The 16926-nt window shown below is 39.4% G+C and overlaps 1 non-coding gene across 1 annotated transcript; it reads right to left on the bottom strand.

The window, feature by feature from the left end:
* Window positions 1-2179: 2179 nt before the first annotated feature.
* On the bottom strand, window positions 2180-2285 carry LOC145565782 (small nucleolar RNA R71). Its single transcript, XR_014095160.1, has one exon. It is a non-coding gene; the product is annotated as a small nucleolar RNA R71 (small nucleolar RNA).
* Window positions 2286-16926: the final 14641 nt, after the last annotated feature.

Genomic DNA, 16926 nt, shown 5'->3' with positions numbered 1-16926 from the left:
ATGACGAGCTTGTAGGGAGGAATTTCGATCACTCCCGCAGAAGTTTTTTTTTGGCGGGAATAGTGTTTTGCATGAGTGGGACACATGTCAGCCATCTGAGTGGTTAGTTTATTTTTACTGAAGTGACATGGTGGTTTGGCTTTATTGCATACTCAACCGCCTATTTACTCCCCATTTAATTCACTGTCTTGATGAGCGTCGTTTATGGCGCTCAAAAGAATAAGATTTAGGTTCATTTTCTTTATTTTCTTTCATCATTTTCATATAATTCTCTTAGTTTTCTTTGATTTTTCATTTTTATAATTCACTTTTGTTCTCAATTAGTTTTTACGAGTTTTTCATATTTTTATTTGATAACTCATAGTTTTAGTTTTAGTTTTACTTTATTATGCTTTCTCTCTTTGTTTTATTTGTGTTTTGTAGGTGAATAATCAAGTCAATATGCTCATTTTGGGACTGCCTTGTTCGCGGGCATCATCTCGAGTGCACTAATGATGGGGATGCTCGGGAGCGCGGAGTTTGATCAAGCAAGCGAAGGAGCCAAGGCCTCGTGCACCACACAAGGGTGCGCCCGCGCGACACAGTGGTGCGTGCGCGCAGACCCAGCAGTGCGCGCGCGGCTGGTCTGTACGTGCGCACGGCCCTGTGCGGCCCCCTTCGCTCGATTTTCCTATTTATAGCTTTTGACTTTCTTTTTTATGACGACTTAACTTTTGTACTTGAGAAATAATTTTCCAGAAATAGTAGAGCGAGAAAATAGAGAGAGAAGCTTAAGATTTACTTGTTTGTACTTGAATGTGATCTTAGATTTCAGTTTGATCTTGAAATTCCTTCTTCAATTCAATGGATGTTTGTAAGATTTCTTTCCTTTGATTTACTTTTAATGCAATTCTTTTTAGTTTCTTGAATTTTGATTGAGATTACATTCCTTGCTCTAGAATTTGTTGATTGATTGATTTTCTTTTGATTAAGCTTTAAATGAATATGAATTTGATTAAATTTGTTTTGTTGCTTAATTTCAACATGTTTAGTGAGTAGATTAGTTGCTAGGGAGAAGGGGAAGCATGCTTGATTGATGATTTTTGCTAGTTGATGATACTAAATTGATTGGATTGTTGCAATTAAATTGGTTGACATAGTTGTGCATGTGATTAATTAAACTAGGAGTGATCAACCTATAAGATTAATCTAGACTGCATTGCAAATTTCAATGACATGAACCCTTGATTTGAGAATTGCTTTAATTGATTGAATTTGATTGTGAATTTCCTTGTTAGCCATTCATAGTGAACCCTAGCATGGCTTATAGGAGATAGCTTTTGGATTCCTTAGATTGCAACTATTGTTTGTCCCTTGTGATGTTGAATCGATTGAGTGATCTATAAATTAGCATAATCATTGAGCTTGCATGTGGAACCTATATCCCTAGTGTTTAGCGTATTGAATTCCTCAATTTGTCTAGCTTTTTGACATCTTAGTTACTAACTACAACCATTGATATTCTTCGAATTAGCTTGACATAGGGTATAACATTATTCCTACTCATTCCTTTGGGCTCGACCCTTGACTTACCATATACTTGTATTTCACCTTTAATTGAAAATACAAAAAGATTTTCTTTTAGGCTACATTTGTAGCCGTGCTGCTAACCATTTCTTTTGAGATTTTATGCATAGAGCACGTGGTCATTCTCTAGTGCCATTTGATCCGGAAATTGAGAGAACTATTGCAAGGTTGAGGGGTGCTAGACGATCTTTAAGCCCTAGCATTTCAAGTGAAGAAGAACAAGCAAGAATGGGAGAAAATCCGAGAGTGGCATTGAAAGAATTGGGGATTCCCGGTGCATATAGATTTGAGAGTGGGATTGCTCCACCTACAACACCGGCAAATGATTATGAAATAAGACCGGCAATGATCACTTTGATAGAGAGGCGACAATTTAGTGGGGCAAAGCATGAAAGCCCACTAAACCATCTCAAGGAGTTCGAAAAATATTGTAATACTATCAAGGTGAACGGAATTTCCCAAGAATTCATCCGCCTCAAGCTCTTTCCCTTTTCTCTCATAGGGCGTGCTTTGGAATGGCTAGACAAGGAGGTTAAGCCGAATTCTCTAAGGACTTGGGATGAGGTTACCAAGGAATTTCTATCCCGTTTCTATCCTCAAAAGAAAACGACGGAGGCTAGAGCTTTGATTCAAGGTTTCAAGCAAAATCCAAGTGAGAGCCTCTATGAAGCATGGGAGAGATACAAAGAGTATCAAAGAGAATGTCCTCATCGCGGAATTCCAACCTATCAAATCTTTCAAATCTTCTATGGAGGCCATAGCCCTCAAGATGGAGGAGCTGGAGGTCCTATCATGAACAAAACGGAAGAGGAAGTGGTGGACATAATTGAGGACGTAGTGAGGTATTATAGAGATTGGCAAGATGGAGAAAGAGAGTCAACTAGCAAGAGTAGCTCTTCGGTGTACTCGGTTGATCATCTAAATGCAATCAACAATCTATCCTCACAAATGACAAACTTAGGGAAGGAGATGTCCGCTATCAAGGCAAAGTTGGAAAGTGCTACCTATCAAGTTTCAAGTCTTCCCTCCCAATCTAAGGGAAGAGGTATGTCTTCTAATTCTCAACCCCCTCCTTCTTCTAATAACATGCCTAGTGGATGCTTGTTTTGTGATGATTGTGGGTCGTATGATCATGATGTTTCTAGTTGCCCTCATGCATGTATGGATGTTTATGATGATTAAGATGGAAATGTGAATGAGCATGTGAACTATGTGTCAAATAATCATGATTCTAGGTTTGAGAATCAAAGAGGTCAATGGAATAGGAAATACAACAATCAAGGCAATTTTGACAAATATAATCAAGGTGGTGGTTATAGGAGCCAAGGGAACCAAGGTTCTCGAGGTAACTATAACAATCAAGGTTATAGTAGCCAAAATCAAAACCAAAATTATGGTAATCAAAACCAAGGTTATGGGAATCATAATCAAGGTAGTGGTAACCATAATCAGGGTTATGGTCAAAATCAAAATAGGGGTAATTGGAACAATCAAGATAGAGGCAACTTTAAAAACAATGCTCAAAGAGGCCCTCCACCCGGATTTGCTCCAAAGGCCCAAAATGATAATTCCTATGTTCAATCCTCTTCTTCTTCACATAAAACAAATTTGGAAGAAATCATTGAAAATCAAACAAAGTTGTTGAACACTTACATGACCGTAAGTGATAAGAAATTTAATGAAATGATGACTCATAATAAGATGCTTGAAAACCAAATTTCTCAACATGCTAATGCTTTGAAAGAACATGCTAGTCCTTCTTCTTTACCTTCTCAAGGCCTAGATCCCAAGAGACCGGTTAATGCTATTGTCACAAGGAGTGGTAAGATTCTTGAGGAGAGTTTGCCTAGGAAGAGTGAGACCAAAGAGGGAACAAAAGGGGTTTTGGTTGAAGATGAGAGAGATGGTGCATCTTTGAGTGAGGTTGAGATTGAGAAGCCTAGTGAGGTAAGAGTGGAGAAAGAGATTGTGAAACCCAAGCTTTCTTATCCACAAAAATTCATGAGACACAAGTTAGATGAACAATTTAGAAGATTCATTGACATGCTTAAGCAACTTCACCTTTCTCTACCATTTACCGAAGTTGTCACCCAAATGCCCAACTACGCAAAATTCCTCAAAGACATTTTAAGTGGTAGGAGGACTTGTGATGGTGTAGAGACGGTGAACATGACCGAGAATTGTAGTGCTATCATAATGAACAAGATGCCACCTAAGCTAAAAGACCTTGGAAAATTTTCCATCCCTTGTGCCATTTATAAAATGCAAATTGAGAATGCCTTGTGTGACCTAGGAGCTAGTGTTAGCCTCATGCCATACTCAGTGTACCAAAGACTTGAGCTAGGGGAACTCTTACCTACTAACATCACTTTGCAATTGGCCAATAGGTCAATTAAGTTTCCTAAGGGTAAGGTAGAGGATGTTCCTTTGAGGGTTGGGAAATTTGTTATTCCGGTAGATTTTGTGGTTCTTGAGATGGATGAAGATGCTAATATTCCTTTCATTCTAGGAAGACCATTCCTTGCTACTTCGGGTGCTTTGATAGATATGAAAAGTGCTAAAATTTCACTTAAAGTAGGGGATGAGGTGATATAATTTGACTTGAATGATAGCATGAAGTATCCAAGTTCTTCTTTAGAAAATTTTATGTTGATTGATTCTCTCGATTATGTTGTGTCTTCTATGCATGAGAAATTTCTCACTTCTAACGATGCCTTGAGAATGTTTTGTTAAATAAGGAAAAGATAGGTACTCCTAGCAAGGAGATGGCTTTGTATGAAGATTTTCTCAATGGAAGCTTTGAGGATGTTGAAGAGCAAATGTGTTTGAGCATTTCTAGCCAAGAAGCGTTGCAAGTGGCAACATCAAAGGAAGGTAAAGGTGTTCCAATGGTTGAGCTCAAACCTCTTCCATCACACCTTAGGTATGGATTTTTGGGACCCAACTCCACTTTTCCCGTGATTATTAGCTCTTCTTTGAGTGAGCATTAAACTCAAAAGTTGTGTGGTGTTTTGAAGAAGCACTGAAGTGCTTTGGGTTATACCATTGATGACCTCAAAAGTATAAGCCCCGCTTTATGTACACATCATATAACTCTTGAGGAGGGTGCTTTACCTTCTATTGAGAGGCAACGAAAGCTACACCCCCAAATGGGAGAGGTAGTGAAGAAGGAGATCACCAAACTTTTGAATACGGGAATCATATTCCCCATTTCTAGTTCTAGGTGGGTCTCTCCCGTTCACGTTGTCCTAAAGAAGGGAGGTATGACAGTCGTTGAGAATGAGAAAGGTGAGCTCATTCCGACGAGGACGGTCACGGGATGGAGGATGTGTATAGACTATAGACGTCTAAACACATCTACAAAGAAAGATCATTTCCCCCTTCCTTTTATTGATCAAATGCTTGAGAGACTAACAAGGCACAAGTTCTATTGTTTTCTTGATGGTTATTCGGGATTTTTCCAAATCCTTATCCACCCGGATGACCAAGAGAAAACAAGCTTCACTTGTCCATATGGTACATTTGCTTATAGGATAATGTCGTTCGGCCTTTGCAATGCTCCCGTGACATTTCAAAGATGCATGATGAGTATATTTGGAGATATGTTGGAAGAGGAGATGGAGGTTTTTATGGATGACTTCTCCGTAGGAGGTGTTTCATTTGAGGCATGTCTTGAAAACCTTGAAAAGTTTCTTGTAAGGTGTGATAAGGTGAACTTGGTCTTGAATTGGGAGAAATGTCACTTCATGGTGGAGGAAGGAATAGTCCTTGGCCACAAGATCTCTCACAAGGGGATAGAGGTGGATAAAGCTAAAATTGAAGTCATTGAAAAGCTTCCACCTCCGGTGAATGTAAAGGGAGTGAGATCTTTCTTAGGGCATGCCGGGTTTTATAAAAGATTCATCAAGGATTTCTCGCTCATTGCAAAGCCCCTCAATGATCTTCTTCAAAAAGATGCCGAGTTTGTGTTTGATGATAAGTGTTTGGAGGCATTCAATAAGTTAAAGAAAGCTCTAATATCTACTCCTATTGTTCAAGCTCCAAGATGGGATTTACCATTTGAGTTGATGTCTGATGCAAGTGATTCGGCAATAGGAGGTGTCTTGGGTCAAAGAGTGGACAAGAAACTTCATGTGATCTATTATATGTCCAAGACTCTAAATGGAGCTCAACGAAATTACACTACAATGGAGAAGGAATTCTTGGCTATAGTTCATGCTTTTAAGAAGTTCCGTTGTTATTTATTGGGTTCCAAAACCATTGTCTTCACAGATCATGCGGCTCTCAAGTATCTTTTTGCCAAGAAAGAGTCCAAGCCAAGGTTGACCCGGTGGGTTCTTGAACTCCAAACCTTTAACATTGAGATTAGGGATAAAAGAGGAGCGGAAAATGTTGTGGCGAATCATCTTTCTCGTTTAGAAGATTCTCAAACTCATGATGATGGTTCTCCAATTGAGGATAGGATGCTTGATGATTTCTTGTATGCTATTGAAGCAAAGGAACTCCCATGGTTTGCCGATTTAGTGAACTTTCTTGCATATGGGGAGTTTCCTCCTTCCTTTTCTAAGAACCAAAGAAAGAAGCTCAAGAGAGAGGCAAGGCATTATGTGTGGGATGATCCCATCTTATACGAGCGAGGGGTCGATGGCTTACTTAGACGTTGTGTGCCAAACGAAGAGGTGCCTACTGTTTTGAAAATGTGCCATTCGGATCCAAGCGGGGGCCATATGGGTGTCTCTAAGACCGCCACTAAGGTCCTTCAATGCGGTTTATGGTGGCCACATCTCTTTAAGGACTCGTGGGGCTTTGTAAAGACATGTGACCGATGTCAAAGAGTTGGGAACATCTCCAAGAGAAATGAAATGCCTCAACAACCCATACTCGAGTTGGAGGTGTTTGATGTATGGGGTATTGATTTTATGGGGCCATTTCCCTTGTCTTTCGGAAATCAATATATCCTTGTGGCGGTTGATTACGTGTCTAAGTGGGTCGAGGCCATTGCCTCCCTAGACCACAAGGTGGTTATGAAGTTGTTTAAGAAGATAATCTTTCCAAGATTTGGGGTACTAAAGGCGGTGATAAGCGACAACGATTCTCATTTTATTCACCATGCCTTTCAAAAGATGTTCAGGAAGCATGGAGTCTATCAAAGATTTGGCCTCCCATATCATCCCCAATTGAGCGGTCAAGTGGAAGTCTCAAATCGTCAAATCAAGCTCATCCTTGAAAAGACGGTTGCGAGAAATCGAAAGGATTGGTCGGAAAAGTTGGATGATGCTCTTTGGGCCTACCGAACGGCTTTCAAAACCCCCATAGGTACCACTCCATACCGCCTAGTCTATGGCAAGTCATGCCATCTCCCAGTTGAAATTGAACACCGTGCTTTGTGGGCAATCAAGAAGATAAATATTTACTTGGCAAGTGCGGGGGAGAAAAGGTGGTTAGATCTTCATGAGCTAGAGGAGCTTCGGCTTGATGCCTATGATTTTGCTAGTGTGTACAAAGCTCATTCCAAGGATACACATGACAAGCTTATTGAGAAGAAAGATTTTTGTGTTGGCGATAAGGTTCTTCTCTACAATTCAAAAATGAAGTTATTTCCCGGAAAGCTCGTGTCAAGATGGAGCGGTCCCTATTTGGTCAAGAATGTTTTTCAAAGTGGTGTTGTAGAGGTCTGAATGATGGATTCTTCTTCTCCGTTTAAGGTCAATGGCTATCGTCTCAAAAAGTATTTCGACGGTGTTTTTGTTGCCCTTGTTCACTCATTGCTTCTCCGACTACCACCTTAATTGGTGGAGGACGTCGAGCTATGACGTTAAACTAGCGCTACCCGGGAGGCAACCTAGTTTTCTAACCTCTTTCTTTTTATTTTACATTTTTTTCTATATTTCTTTTATCCTTGAGAATTTTTCTTATTCATCTTTATTTCTGTTTGTTTTCTTGATTTTAGGTACCATGAGATTGCATCGAAGAAAATTTCCAACAATTTTAGTGTTATTTCAAGATTTCACGAGGTTTGGTTAAGTTTAGGTGGAAAAGATTGTTCGGGTCTTATGCTCTCATGTTTGCATTTTTATTGATTTTCTACTCTTTTTTGAATGCGCTTTCAAATATCTCATTATGCAAACACGAGAGTATATTCATGGCCGAAATATTCTTTCTTGGTGCACGCGCACCATAGGTTGCGCGCGCGCACCAAAGGGGTCAGAAAATTTTCACTAACTTTGACAAAATTTAACAGTTTTTAAACCATCCCCATACCCACTACCCATCCCTGCGCGCGCGCACCATAGGGGTCAGAGTTTTGGCTTGTTTTTTAACCATCCCAGCCCCTACCTGGTGCGCACGCACCTTCTAGCTGCGCGCACGCACCAGTTAGGCAGCGATTCTGGCCAATTTTCCAACCCAAGCCTCGCGCCAAACCCCCCCTGCTGTCGCCTGCGCGAACGCACCGTCGCTAGCCGCCAGGTGCGTTCAGCGCCCCCCTTTTAACCCCAAAAGATGCACCACCCTTATTTCTCCATTCTCTCTCCCCGATTTCCCCTTACTCCCTCACTCATTCTTCTATCTTCAAACCCTTCCAAACCTTTGCAAATTCACACAATTACTCATTTTTAATATTCATTTCTTTACAAATTACATTAAAGCATACTCAAATCCCTTCCAAAACAAAAAAAAGTTCTAGAAATTTTGAACTTGAAATTCGAGAATTGGGCATAATTTTGAAATTTCGGTGTTTTGATTTAGTGCTTGAATCTTGTCTTTGAGTGTTCTATTTGTTCTTAAATCTTCATTTTGGGCAATTTGCAAGTAATTCAAGGCTTCATTGAGGTATAATTTCTTATTTTCTAGTCATCTTCTTCCTCATTGTTCAAGCTTGAAACCCTTGTTTTTGCTTTCATGGTAGAACTCCATTATTGGTTCTTTTAGCTTGTAATTTGTGTTGAATGATGTTATTGGATGTTAACTTGAAGCTTTTTCATGATGAATTTGTATACCTTGCTTGATTCCTTGATTCACCATTGTTGGTCATTTTCTCTCTCATTGGTATTCTTTATGATGGTTTTATTGCTTTGATAATTCAATGTTTGAGATTATTTTGCTCAATTTGATTCATGATTTGGTCTCTTATGTTCAATTTTGCCTTTAAATCCATGCCTACTTGCTTCAAATTCATGACTCTATATTAATGGCATTGTTCATATGTAGCCATCTCTTGTTTCTATTTTGAAATAATTGCATTTGTGCTTGATTCTTGAGCAATTACTTATGCTTATTTATTGAAATATGACAAATGTAAAGATTTTCTCATGAGTTGTTTTCATCCTTGTAGATGGCTCCAATCCGTAATAAGAAGGGAGCAAGATTGAGTTCAAGCAAGCCTAGGCATGTTGTTCCACCTCCACCCGAGGTAGAAGAAACATACGGCATTGAATTCTCTAAAGAATCACATTGGGATCGTTTCAAGCGTCTATCCAAGAGAAAGCTAAGACAAACAAGATTCTACGATCAAGCAACAACCAAGTTTCTAGGCATAGATGAGGACGTTCGGCTTCTTGCAAAGGGCCTTGATCTTTTAGAGTTCTTGGATTTGAGCGCCCCTACTTATGCTAGGGTGACCTATGAATTTCTTTCTTCTCTTGAAGTAGTCCAAGAACCGGGTGACGATTCCTCAAGGATTTTGACTTTCCAACTTTTCAATCATGATCACTCATTGACGGATTCTGAACTATGTTCATACTTTAAGTTTCCATGGGCCAAGGATGCGGATCATTGTATCTATCTGGCATATAGTAGAATGGAAAATGACCATGGATATAATGAGCAACGTTGGTGGAGATGTATCTCAAAGGAAGGGAAGTATGAGCCTCAAAATTCCAAGATCGCTTCCATGATTCATCCGGCTATGCGGTATTTCAACCGTCTCCTCACTTACGTTCTTTGCTCCAAGGACTCTTTGGGAGCTATCTCTCAAGAGGAGCTTTGTTGGTTGTTGATAGCCGACCAAAACGACTTTGAGATTGAGCTAGTGGATTTCACAGACCATTTGATCAATCGTTTCTTGGATATCCGTGATGGAGTTAGCCTATCGGGGAGCATCCAATTGGGAGGGATGATTTCTATCCTAGCTCTTTGCATCAATGACGACTATAAGACTTTGTTAAATGAGCTTCCCCTAATTATTGATCCTCGAGAAAAATCTTCTTCTCATTTCCTCAACATCTCCGCCCCTGTGAACCAATAGTTCCTCGATCGTACTAGAAAGGATGATGTTTTCATTTGGAAAGTTTCACGGATTAAAGAATGGTTCTTAATCCCATGCAAAGAGGCAACTACCCGACCAAAAGAGAAAGATCCCTTGTCTTGGAGGCCTCCAGTGCAAGATATTGATCCTTCTATTCGACGTAGGACGAATCATACAAGAGGCCACTCAACCAATGCTTTCTCATTGAATATTCACACTATTCCCACTGTTGAACCGGAAGGTACACATATTCCTTCCCCCTCTCCTATTCCTTCTACTTTTGATTTGTCAACCATTCATGCTAGGCTTGATTCTATTGCTAATGTGTTATATTCTATGCCTTCTATGCAAAGCCCTAATCTTGGTTATGACTATCATACAAATTAATTGTACGATTTACATGTTCGGAGGGGGGAGATCGGGCCCTATGTGAATTACCCGTGTCTCTCGGTCCAACAAGGACCTATCCCTCAATGGGAGCCTTTTGATCCTACCATTGGTCCTCGGCCTTGCTACCCTTATTGGTAGGGCCCTCATGTTCACCCTAGTTCTATCATAGGCACCATTGGCCACTTACGACTATCGGCGGCCCGGTGGTTGTGATTATACATATGATCCGGCTAATCCTTCGCCCTTTCCGGACCCCGAGACTTTTGGAAGGTGCGGTAGGTCGGGTGAGCCGGTCTTAGATGATTGGTCTCATTATTTTGAGGTTGATAGAGCTAGGAGGGAAGGTAGGTTAAGGGGTAAGGTTCCCATGGACGTGAGCGAGATGGCTAGCTCTAGTCATATGATGGAGACCGGTGAGGGGAGTTCTCATTCTACCCCTAACCATAGTGTGGAGTGATACTACCAAGGCTGCCCCCCTTCTTATATGCTTTATATGATGTTTTTCTGTTGCCTATATGTATTTAGGTTTAGAGTTAGGGGAGTAGTCCAGTTTAAGCTTGGGGGTGCTTTATGTCATTTGTTTCTGTGCTTCACCATATTCCCCCCTGCTTTTGTAGTTCATTCCTGGTCTCCTATGCTTCTAGTATTGATCTCTGTGTCGTTTGGTTTTATGATGATGCTGCTGTATTTCGTCTGATTCCTCTACCCGGTTATTGGTTTTGTTGCTTGTTTCGCTGATCGCTGTCCGCTGAGTTTCTCTGTGTCTCTGTTATGATGATTCCTGATGATGACTGTCTGATATCTTGGCTCCTAATACTGCTTCAGTCTGATGATTCTGCTTCCTACACTCATTTGATCCTATTCCTGTTGCTTTTATTACTTGCTATTTCTTTATTTTCATGCATTTTGTTTTCTCTTTTCTTCTTTTCTTTTGTATTGAAGTTACTAACAATTTTCTTTGTATATAGTTTTTTATTTCTCACCTTGCTCTATTGCTTATGCTTTGGATTTCGACGATTCATAAAGGTGCTCTTTCGCCTTGTTTAATGTGCAATAGCTTTGGCGCCTAGTGAGATCTTTCTATTTCTTTTCTTTTTCTTTTCTTGGTTGCTTAGTCTAGGATTAGTTCTAGGAGAAGTTGAATGGTTTGAGGTTGTTTGCTTTTTAACACCCTAGTGTGTTTGGGAACATTGGCGTTGTGGCCGAATGCTCACTTGTTTTTTGATTGGGATTTATGTGTGTTAGCATTACTTCCTTATTGCTTTTTACTTCTCCTTTACTTTTCTATTTTTCATTTCATTTTCCTTTTCTTCTTTTTCTTTTTCTTTTTCTTTTCTTTTCTTCTTCCTTCATGTTTTCTTTTTCTCTTTTTCTTATTCTTTTCTTTTCTTTTTATCCCTTGTTCTCTTTATTTTGTTTTTATTCCTTTTCTTTTCTTCGAAAAAAAAATAATAATAAAAAAAAACAAACAAACAAAACTTGTTTTTGTGAATATGAATAAAATGTTTTTGAGGCATTGCTTTTCTTTCTTCATCTTTTTGCTTTTACTTTGAACTTAGTACCACTTGAACTTGCACATTGGCATTTTTTTTTCCTGAATACAATGGTTTGCACTGTTTGAGAGTATCTTTGGTTGACTCTAAGATAGGGTATGCTAAGGTTGCGGTTTAGACCTTTTGGGGCCTTGAAGCCGGATTCTTTTGGTTTGTGGTAAGACAGAGTTGCTTGTTTTGGTGGATTTGACAACTTTAGTAAGTTTTTGCTACAACCGTGTGAGGATTTTTCTTTTTCACGCCTTCATCATTTTTTATTGTGCGGCGTGGATCCTTAACCTTTGCATACCTAATCTTGAATCTTGACTCATAATTCTCAAACACGAGACCGAACCGACTAGGAAGGACAAAGGCCATTTTTCGGGGTGGTAATTTTTCATTTCTAGGATTTTCTTCTTTCTTTTTAGTTCTTTGGGTTTACATTTGCCATCTTGCTAACCATTTGAGCCTTTCCCCTTCTTTTCAAGCCACATCTTTAGAACTTTGAGCCTATTGTATCTTTCTGTTCCAATCTTGGTTTTTGTGAACCAAATGGTCATTTTTTTTTTTTTTTGGAGTTTGTGGTCTAAAAGGTTGGATATGGGTTTTATTTGTAAGCACACTCGTATTTTGTATATACTGTGAATAATGGCAAATGAATAAATGAAAAAGCCGCCCAAAGTTAAAAAAAAAAGGCAAGACATAATAAATGCAAAATCGAAAAAGCCGTCCATAGTTAAAAGACACGAGGACAATTGCTTTGATAAAATGAAAATTACAAAACAAAAATAGTGAAAAAGAGAAAATTCAAAAAACAATTTGATGTGGTTCTTTTCCCTTTTCAAGCATTGAAGACAATGCTTCCTTTTAGCTTGGGGGAGAAGCGTTTACGCTTTTTGTATATATGCTTGTGGATATAGCTTTGAATAAGCTTGGGGGTATTAGTTTGTTTTTGTTTGGTGACTTCTTGGTTTTGATGTCGAGGTGTGGCGAACCTTTGCTTCATAACCTAGGTGTACCACCAAATTCTAAATTTTAAGCCTACCCCTAACCTTTTGCCCTTACGTTACAACCTTTGGGAAAGTCCTTTCGACCTAGTGGTTGAGTCATATACTGAGGGAGGACATTATGAGTTAAAGCCTAAGGAAAAGGGATGCAAAGTCGAGATGTCGAGAACCCTCAAATTCTATTCTTTTCCGGTTCCTTCGAGGAACCATAGAGACGCTTACTAATGAAAGATTTGAAGCCATTAGGGAGAACGCGGTTAGATTGGTTGGGATGAAAGTGGATTGCGCCTCATTAATTCTCTATGCTTAGCATACCCTATGTTTCAATCAACCCTCTATATCTTAGAACGTGCTTACCATTGTTGTTTTAGAAAGTTTGATATCCTTCGTGCCTTGATCATGTGCAAAAGTCCATTGTATAAGCATTTCTTTTCTTTTCAAGGTTTTAAACTTTCTCTTTTCTTTTCTTTTTGCTTTGCCTCCTTTTTAATAAAAAGAGTTATAGGTTAACCTCTTTGGAAACCTTTACGAGAGCATCACTCATCCTCTATAGCGATCTAGGGGTTTAAATGGCTTATCTTTAGTTGCTAAAATTGACCGTGATTCCTACGAAAGTGAGTTAGTGTATATTCTCATCTTCTCTAGTTTTCTTGTTTCTTTCTTTGCTTGAATAGTGTCATCATTTTCCCTTGGGTTTGATTTTGTTTTGCTCGAGGACGAGCAAAAGTTTAGCTTGGGGGTATTTGATGAGCGTCGTTTATGGCGCTCAAAAGAATAAGATTTAGGTTCATTTTCTTTATTTTCTTTCATCATTTTCATATAATTCTCTTAGTTTTATTTGATTTTCCATTTTTATAATTCACTTTGGTTCTCGATTAGTTTTTACGAGTTTTTCATATTTTTAGTTGATAATTCATAGTTTTAGTTTTAGTTTTACTTTGTTATGCTTTCTCTTTTTATTTTATTTGTGTTTTGTAGGTGAATAATCAAGTCAATTTTCTCATTTTGGGACTGCCTTGTTTGCGGGCATCATCTCGAGTGCACTAATGATGGGGATGCTCGGGAGCGCGGAGTTTGATCAAGCAAGCGAAGGAGCCAAGGCCTTGTGCACCACACAGGGGTGCGCGCAGACCCAGCAGTGCGCGCGCGCGGCTGGTCTGTGCGTGCGCACGGCCCTATGCGGCCCCCTTCGCTCGATTTTCCTATTTATAGCTTTTGACTTTCTTTTTTATGACGACTTAACTTTTGTACTTGAGAAATAATTTTCCAGAAATAGTAGAGAGAGAAAGTAGATAGAGAAGCTTAAGATTTACTTGTTTGTACTTGAATTTGATCTTAGATTTCAATTTGATCTTGAAATTCCTTCTTCAATTCAATGGAAGTTTGTAAGATTTCTTTCCTTTGATTTACTTTTAATGCAATTCTTTCTAGTTTCTTGAATTTTGATTGAGATTACATTCCTTGCTCTAGAATTTGTTGATTGATTGATTTTCTTTTGATTAAGCTTTAAATGAATATGAATTTGATTAAATTTGTTTTGTTCCTTAATTTCACCATGTTTAGTGAGTAGATTAGTTGCTAGGGAGAAGGGGAAGCATGCTTGATTGATGATTTTTGCTAGTTGATGATACTAAATTGATTGGATTGTTGCAATTAAATTGGTTGACATAGTTGTGCATGTGATTAATTAAACTAGGAGTGATCAACCTATAAGATTAATCTAGATTGCATTGCAAATTACAATGACATGAACCCTTGATTTGAGAATTGCTTTAATTTATTGAATTTGATTGTGAATTTCCTTGTTAGCCATTCATAGTGAACCCTAGCTTGGCTTATAGGAGATAGATTTTGGATTCCTTTGATTGCAACTATTGCTTGTCCCTTGTGATGTTGAATCGATTGAGTGATCTATAAATTAGCATAATCATTGAGCTTGCATGTGGAACCTATATCCCTAGTGTTTAGCATATTGAATTCCTCAATTTGTCTAGCTTTTTGACATCTTAGTTACCAACCACAACCATTATATTCTTTGAATTAGCTTGACATAGGCTATAGCATCGTTCCTACTCATTCCTTTGGGTTCGACCCTTGACTTACCATATACTTGTATTAGGGTTGGTCAAGTGTTTACAAATTAAGTTTGGCTCTAGGAGAGGTAGATAACTACCTACATTTTCCTCTTGTCATGTCTCCTCTTTTTTCATTTTACCTTCTTTATTCTTTCATCTTCCTCTTATTTTTTTTTTAAAAATTTTCTCATCTCCCATCCTCTTCTCAGACGCACGTTGTTTCTCCATTGTTATTGCAAGTTCTCGTCTCTCTCGTCTTCGTTCTTGATTCACTTTTTGTTTTGTTGCTTATTTTCTCTTACTCTTCAGTTTCACTGAATTTTCCGGCTTTTTGGTTGCAGTTTGAAACCCTGTTCTCCGTTTGGTGTCTTGGGTCGCCATTGTTGTTGTGCTTCGTTGGTTCTACAACTTCTTGTCATAAAGTTACTTACTTTGTACTTTTCTTGTGCATATATGCCTAATTTTATTTCTTTTTGTATTTTCTTCCACAAAATTGCGTCTTTTGATCAATTTTTATTGTCTTCGTCCAATTCATTCCCTTCTATTATTGTATTTGTATTCTCAATTCTTTCATCCCATTCTTGCGTTGCTTTTCTACACTCGCTCTTTTGGGATTAGACTGATCGTTGGTTTTTGGCACCCCATTTTCTTCATCTTCTTTGGGGGGCTTTTTTGTCTTTGTAGATCTTTATAAGATGTCTGACGCTTCTAACAGTCAAAATATGAGTGAGCCTCTCGTGGCCATTGAGTTAGGCTCTCCTTCAGAGTTATCTCACTCAGGTGAGCGCTCTGCGCGCACTTCATTTGCTTACCCTGTTTCTCCCCCTTTTCCTTTACAAACAGTTATGCCTTTCGATTCTCCTCTTACTGCGGGCAGGGAGAGTACTGCTGTAGCTCCTTCTACTGTACTTGATTCGGGTAGTAGTCACCCTGCTGAGAGCAGCACTTTCTGTCCTTTTTGGCCCGGACCACGTCCTGATTTCTTTGACCCTTATTTGCGAGCGAGTGCTTATTCAGGATGGGGTACCTGTATCCCATCTCTCTCGTTTAAGGAGACGCGCGATGCGCCATGAGATATTAGCTGACATGGTCAAGGCTAATCCCCCTGATGTTTCTCTTGTTAGTCCCATTCCCCATATTCAGCCTTTAAACAGTTTTTCTTAGCTTGATGACATGGCTGATGTGAATCGGTTTGACCATTATGTAGTGCGGGGTGGCAACGCTGCAACTTCTTCACCATCTCATAAATCTAGCTGCGAATATAAGTGGGGTAACTGAATCTCCTAGTGAGAGTGCTTTTTATGATTGTCAGCCCATTTATGCAGAGGAGCCCGTTGAAGAGGGCAAACCTGACTTCTTTCTTGACGAAAGGTGTCACGGTCCCAAGAATTGCGTGTTGGACTCCAACTGGCGTAAAGATGTAAGGAAGTTGGACCTTGCTGCTATGGGGTAGAAAAACTATGGTTTTGGTTAGGGCTACAAACTGGTTTTGCCAGCTGAGGGCTCTAAGTTATCTGCTCCTCCTATTGGTCATATTGTAGTCTTTGCTTCTCAACTAGACTTAGGCTTGAGATTCCCTCTTGACCCTACTTTGGAAAAGGTCTTTCGGGCCTTTAACCAGTTTGCTGCATCCTGCTTCTCTACACACTTTGATATGCTTACTGTGGCTCCTGCACTTTCGAAGGTATCTAGAATCACTACATCTGTTCAAATCTCTAATGAGCCTGAAAAGGTAATCTTCTGGTTCCGAGTCTGGGTGGTATTACGTGGCTCCCAAAGAGGGCCGAGTTTTGTCTTACCCTAAACTTGGCCGTTTTAAGGAGTGGACTAGAAAGTTTTTCTGGGTTGCAGTGCCTTTTTCTTTTGCTGTGCCATGCAATTTCAGGGAGATTCGCACTAATATGGATGGAGTTACTGTTTCCCCCACTGAAGTTGCTCGCGAAACAAACGCTTTTAACATGCTGTAGGGAGCGGGCATAAGTGATGCTAAATTTCCCAAGTTTTGGCTGACTAACTCCTTGTACATTGTGGGCAATACGCAGCTTTCTGCTATGCGCTTGTGTTCTACCCATGAGTCTGGTAAGCTATGCTTTTAATTTTGTCTTTTTTTG

The sequence above is a fragment of the Chenopodium album genome, chromosome 10, assembly GCF_948465745.1.
Source record: "Chenopodium album chromosome 10, dcCheAlbu1.1, whole genome shotgun sequence".
Classification (NCBI taxonomy): domain Eukaryota; kingdom Viridiplantae; phylum Streptophyta; class Magnoliopsida; order Caryophyllales; family Amaranthaceae; genus Chenopodium; species Chenopodium album.
The sequence above is the reverse complement of the archived record's forward strand: the minus strand, read 5'-3'. Positions and strand labels throughout refer to the sequence as shown.